The sequence below is a fragment of the Salvelinus sp. IW2-2015 genome, unplaced genomic scaffold (genome assembly GCF_002910315.2).
Source record: "Salvelinus sp. IW2-2015 unplaced genomic scaffold, ASM291031v2 Un_scaffold659, whole genome shotgun sequence".
In the NCBI taxonomy this organism is placed as follows: Eukaryota; Metazoa; Chordata; class Actinopteri; order Salmoniformes; family Salmonidae; genus Salvelinus; species Salvelinus sp. IW2-2015.
In genome coordinates, this window is record NW_019942591.1 from 430,497 (window position 1) to 437,098 (window position 6,602).

A 6,602-nucleotide genomic window follows, 5' to 3' on the forward strand; every position below is an offset into this window, starting at 1 on the left:
CTCTGGCATGGAGTGGCTTGTTTTCGCCTCCTATCTTGTCATTGGGGGGACCTTATTTTTAGCTGGCTTACAGACACCTGGGGTATTAGTCTGCGAGTGCACAGCAGAGCAGGCAGCTTGAAAATCTTATGAATGTTCAATGAGGGTGTATTGTTTTCTCCACACAAAGCAATTGACTAATAAGAATGCTGTGTCCTACGGCTAAGTTTGTAGTCAAGACTCACACTCTGGGAAATTGGTCACGCTTACACTTGTGCCGTTCAGCATAATGACATTATATAAACACACACACTTTAGAGACTAATGTGGCATATGCTTAAATATGATGCATGTTGCAGTAGACAAACAATGCACACACATGCAGGAGATCAAACTGCAGCCCCAGTGTTATATTAGGTAGCATGTTCCATTGCTCTCTGCGTCTACACAATCTGCCATGCAGTTGGAACTTGCTGCTGATTTGCTAGAGAAAACTAGGAATAATTAATTTGAATATGATTACTGGGGCTGGGGTAAAACAACAATGTCACTCCTTGGCTACCTTTCCTCCTCTCTCCACCTCTCCTTCTCTCTCGCCCTCTCTCCTCCATTAAATGGCTTCTGGCAGCTTAGCCCGGACTTTGATGAAGGGCTTAGGAGGCATAATGGAATGCATACATACATAGAAATACTGTAATCATATGCAGAAGTGTAGCTCTCTCTGATGTTGTGGCAGACTGCTACCAGCGCTGTGTTTACACGTACACACACACACACACACACACACACACACACACACACACACACACACACACAGGCTCTCCATCACTCTTCCCCTTTCGCCTATGTGAAAGTAGAAGAGTTTATCCCTGATTGTCCCTGTCAGTGAGTCCACAGTTGAACAAATTACCAATCAATGGAAGACAACAGATGAATGTTCATGGGTTGAAAGACTAAGGAACTTGTTTGTAACCACAGCCACCACCCGTAGCCCCCCTTATAACCATCCCCCTGTCAGTATCACATGACCCATCTTGAATGGCTACTGCCTGCTTGTTAGGCATCAGAGGCACATCTGTATAGGAGATTAGGAGCTCACCTTCATAAGGCAGCCTTATGACTGTGCCCGCTGTGTTTTTATAGGACAGGGAGAAAATGAAGGGGAGATGGGCTGTGCAACATTTGCTGTATCTGCTAAATGGAAGATGCTGTAACAAAGATAACACGTAGGGGTTCATTTTATAAGCACAGGTAACCTTGGAGCGGAGCATAGTCGTTAAAGAAAGGAGAGGACAGAAACCAGGAAGAGAACAGAGAAGATCATTACCAGAAGATGCTCTGGTGTCTCTCTTTATCTCACTCGTTCCCTCGCTCTTGCTCTTTCTCTATTTATTTCCTTTCTCTAACTCTCTCCTACTTCCTACCTCTCTTTTAGATATGTTCATGTAGATACTTACACATAGACAGTGGGAAATGGGCCAACCCGTCCCACAAGGGTCGTCTTTCTGGGGAAAATCACTTAAACTATTAATAAGAATTGAAGCTCTTCTCGGATTAGATTCCTAAGTGTCCTGTTAGAACATTACACTGACTGCTCAGAATTTCTTTCCCTCCTCTGGGTCATTCAGATCAGTGTTTTTCATTATTTAGCCTAAGTATAAACAGACCGCATTATCAGCAGGATACCTGGTGAGACTGCTTCATTCTCTGTATTCATTCCAAGACAAGTGCACTAGTCAACGTGCAATGATTGAAACTGTTTTTGAATCATCTATTACACTTCAGGCAAGATGTCATCACATCAGTGTGGAAAACCTGGCCCCCTAACCAATCATTTCATAATAGACAGGTATGACGCCTACATGTACCCCGTGGTGCGTGCTCTAAGGTGTAATAAGGTACAGTATATTATTTCGAAGTGATCCATCATGCTGATTCATGAGCTGTCCAGTGGAGGGAGGGGGAGAGAGCGAGGGAGAGAGAGTCTGATCTTGTTTGACTTGTGCTCGATGACACATACAGAAAGACACGTATAGGCGGGCTACCTATATTGATGAGTAACACAGAGATATATTGATGACTAACACAGAGATATATTGATGACTAACACAGAGATATATTGATGACTAACACAGAGACTATATTGATGACTAATACAGAGATATATTGATGACTAACACCAGAGAATATTGATGACTGACACAGAGATATATATGATGACTAAGACAGAGATAATTGATGACTGACACAGAGATATATTGATGACTGACACAGAGATATATTGATGACTAACACAGAGATATATTGATGACTAACACAGAGAAACAAAACAAGGTGGTGACGGTGGAAACAAAAGTAGCGGAGATTATTTTCAAAAGTTTTTGTTGATTTATTTTTTCACCGCTACACTGACCATTCTAAAATAACAATCTCTAATGTAATCATTATGCTAAAAGGTATCTTTCATTTAACCATACCGTCGTAGGCATGTGAGAAAACACTTTATGATAGTCCGTCAATGGAAATGTTGACAATACAAGTGTTCTATGACCATGGCATTCATTTACAGAGATTTTCCCTGTTCCCAATACGGTTATGGGAGCTTTATTTGAAGCCCAGTATTTTCTATCCTAACCTACTGTTACACCAAGATACCGCCCCCTTTATGAAATTCGGACAACCACCAATCCTGAAATTTGAGTAAATTAATATTTACATAGTTGTAAAGAGTGCGCCAATCATGCGCCACGGACGCAGATGGAGGCGGGACTGGGTTTGAGGTTTAGTCGAATTTATGTTGGCAGCACACGTTCAATAAAATGTTCGACGAAAGGAAAATGCTATTACCATACTACTACAGGAGTTCTGGCTTGTGCGAGAAACCTTCCTGGAACGTCTCAACTACTTGTTTTTGGAAATCTAATGGACTATAAGCCCTCAGATTCGAAAACATCAATATTTGTTCTTCTTCAGGAGAGTCGCACCTGCTTGATCCAACATGAGGTATTTGGATCAGAGTTTAGTTGACTACTATAGTACTATCAGAGAGAATAGCAGTTGGTAGGTTACTTGCCTCGCAGGGCAGGATAGGACCGTTATTTGCTGATGCGTAACTAAGGTCCAATCTTTCGAATACCGCCACAGACTGCACCCTTTCTGCAGCCCTGAACTGAAATGCCTTTAGACCTGTGATGTATATTAATTGGATGTAACCCTGTGCATCTCTTGGCGCATGATCCTCAACAGCCTGCCTATTCCCGGCGCGCGTGAATCTTTATAACGTGGTGAGGTGGTACGCTTTATTTAGCCAATCTCAACGGCTACACTGAGCAGTACTTTTGACTAAGTCACATTTGAATGAATTCAGCAGTAACAGTCCGGTTATTCTGGAAGCCGGACCACATACAGCCGACTGTCTCATTTCATCCTGTGAAGAGACTGATGATGACGGAGAACAGCGAGATGGAGACCGAGACGCAGCTCCAACGCTCGCCAAGCAACATGTCCATCACACCGGTGTCCAAGGCAAGTGGTATACTACACTCACATGTCTCACTGGCTGACAACTGTTTCGGACTTCCGTGAAACAACAACTATCCTTGCAAGAACACCAGCGGGAGAAATGTTAACCTCAGTCTACAGTGGTTTACGGTTTTACGCAGTCTGTTCTTTTGACTAGATAGTGGAGATTTTGAAATACGTTGTTTGAATGGTTGTTCCAGGTGTTTTCACATGGTGAATATGTTTGATTTGTGTTAACACGTATATTATTTGGCCAGAAAACCATGACACAACCACATACCAGTAGCCTGTATGACATGGTTTAAGAAAGTTAAAAGTGCTTGTTGCTTTCACTATCACATTGATATCTTTCTTTTGTTTTACGATGCTGAGATGGAGTTACTGTTGACTTCATATCAGAAGAAAATCATAGTTAATTACTTCTTTATTACAGTATTGGAGTTAAAACATTTATTTTATAACATATCGATTTTTTTTCATAATTTGAACCATAATAAACCCAACTGTCTTGAACACAGTAGATTGCAGCCAGGTCAATCAATCAATCAACTGTATTTATAAAGCCCTTTTTACATCAGCCGATGTCACAAAGTGCTGTACAGAAACCCAAACAACCCAAACCCCAAACAGCCAGCAATGCAGGTGTAGAAGCACGGGGGCTAGGAAAAACTCCCTAGAAAGGCAGAAACCTAGAGAGGAACCAGGCTCTGAGGGGTGGCCAGTCCTCTTCTGGCTGTGCCGGGTGGAGATTATAACAGTACATGGCCAAGATGTTCAAACGCTCATAGATGACCAGCAGGGTCAAATAATAATAATCACAGTGGTTGTAGAGGGTGCAACAGGTCAGCACCTCAGGAGTAAATGTCAGTTGGCTTTTCATAGCCGATCATTCAGACTTAGAGACAGCAGGTGGGGTAGAGAGAGAGTCGAAAACAGCAGGCCTGGGACAAGGTAGAACGTCCGGTGAACAGGTCAAGGTTCCATAGCCGCAGGCAGAACAGTTGAAACTGGAGCAGCAGCATGATGAGGTGGACTGGGCACATCAAGGAGTCATCAGGCCAGGTAGTCCTGAGGCATGGTGCTAGGGCCCAGGTCCTCTGAGTGAAGAGAAAGAGAGAGAGAGAATTAGTGGGAGCATACTTAAATTCACACAGGACACAGGATAAGACAGGAGAAATACTCCAGATATAACAGACTGACCCTAGCCCCCGACACACAAACTTTTGCAGCATAATTACTGGAGGCTGAGACAGGGGGGGTGCATTTCAAACCGCATCATCAGTAAGTTGCGTCACTATGGGGAACTAAAATAACTCACGTCAGGTGACGTAAGGGGGACAAGATGATTGGAACGTTCTCTTTCTCTTACTGTGTGTTTGTGCATGTGTCTGCGCTTATGCGTACATGCTCAAAATGAAGAAGACTTTACAAAGGGACACGCAGGTTCCAGAATGTTTTAGAATAAATGTCCTGTCCAGGTTATCTTGCCATCAGGCCCATTAGGAAAGTTTGTTTAGTTTTGAATGTAAATTATTTGAACACTGCAGACACTCACAGCATTACTCTACTCACAAAATGTATTTTAATGGAAGAGATTTACAGAGTGCCAAGCAATTTCTCAATTGATGCAAACTAATTTACTGTCCAGAATTCAAGGCCCCTTGATGTTCTGGCCATTTGACTGCCTTGCTGTGCATGTTTCTATCATTGTCTATCATGTGTCATTGAATGTGTTGGCAGCACTTTTCTACATATTTGCTGAGATTGAGGCTAATGCTGGGTTTAGATGGCACGAGGTAGACGGCAAACTGGATGTCATTGTTTTCAATGAGAGAACGATGGTAAATGCCTTGAGGCAAGCGGTGAATGCAGTCCGCCGCCACTGTAGATGGGTCTTGCCTCCAGAGTTAAACTATTTCAACTTTGTTTTCTACGTTGTTTTCTACCGGATGTTGATTTGCACTGTTTGTTTACCGAAATCACCATAGCAACGCATACACTCGTGCTGGCTTGCTTTTGCCATCACTCTCTCTTGCTTCTCTTTCTTGCTTTCTTGTCCTGCTATGCCGACTGGTATGAAGGTTTTTGCATGCAGCATTAGATAAGCGCACACAACATCCACCGATGTAGCCTACCTATGCTCAGCCTCAGTTGTTCAAATGAGGTTTGCGATTAGATAGAATGCTACCTGACTGTGAGACACCATTTTGAAAGGTACTTAAAAAAAAAAATGTCCTTGAAGTAGTAGATTATAGAATACACTGTAAAGAGTGTCGGGGTTTAAAGTGTTTTTTCTTGAAGTGCCTTTTTAAACAGACACAAACGCACACACACAATTCTTTGGGGACTGTTTTCTTCCAGCCTGAAATCCACCACAACACTGCTGTTGTCCTCAAGCTCCTTGTGGAGAAGCTGGGTGACACATAGGAGGAAGATGTTAAAGAGTACCGGTGCCAGCACGCACCCCTGCCTCTCACCGATGCTTACTACAGAGGGCACTGACTCCTGCACTCCTATGGCTACCCGAGCTATCATCCCATCATGGAACTGGCAAAGGATGTCGACAAATTTGTCTGGACAGCCAAATTTGAGTAGAATTCCCCATAGTAGTTCCCTTCTTACAGTGTTGAAGGCCTTGGAGAGGTTGACGAAGGCCATGAAAAGGTCCTGATGTTGTTCACAGCACTTCTCCTGGCGTTGCCGTGTCGTGAATATCATGTGGACCATACTCCTGTTCTTTCTGAAGCCGCATTGTGACTCTGGCAGCAGTTCCTCTGTGATGTTGTTCACCAGCCTGTGGAGCATCACCTTGGCCAGGACCTTGCCGGCAACAGCCAGAAGGGATATCCCCCGGCTGTTGCCGCAGATGGACTTGTCACCCTTGTTCTTATAGATGGTGACAATGTTTGCATCCCGCCACTGTTGGGGGACGTTCTCCAGGTCCCAAACCTCAGGAATGTACTGGTGGAGTGTTCTGGTACAGAAGTAACCTCCCTTCTTAAGTAGCTCTGCCGGGATGCTCTCAGCGCCAGGAGTCTTGTTGTTCTTGAGGGAACGGATAACTGATAACACCACTTGGAAGGTTGGTGAATGGTTGAGGT

At 43.7% G+C, this 6,602-nt stretch overlaps 1 pseudogene; it reads left to right on the plus strand.

Moving 5' to 3' along the window:
• The first annotated feature begins 2,812 nt into the window (after positions 1 to 2,812).
• LOC112068713 (SH3 and cysteine-rich domain-containing protein 2-like) overlaps positions 2,813 to 6,602 on the plus strand; it is a 60,775-nt pseudogene continuing 56,985 nt past the window's right edge.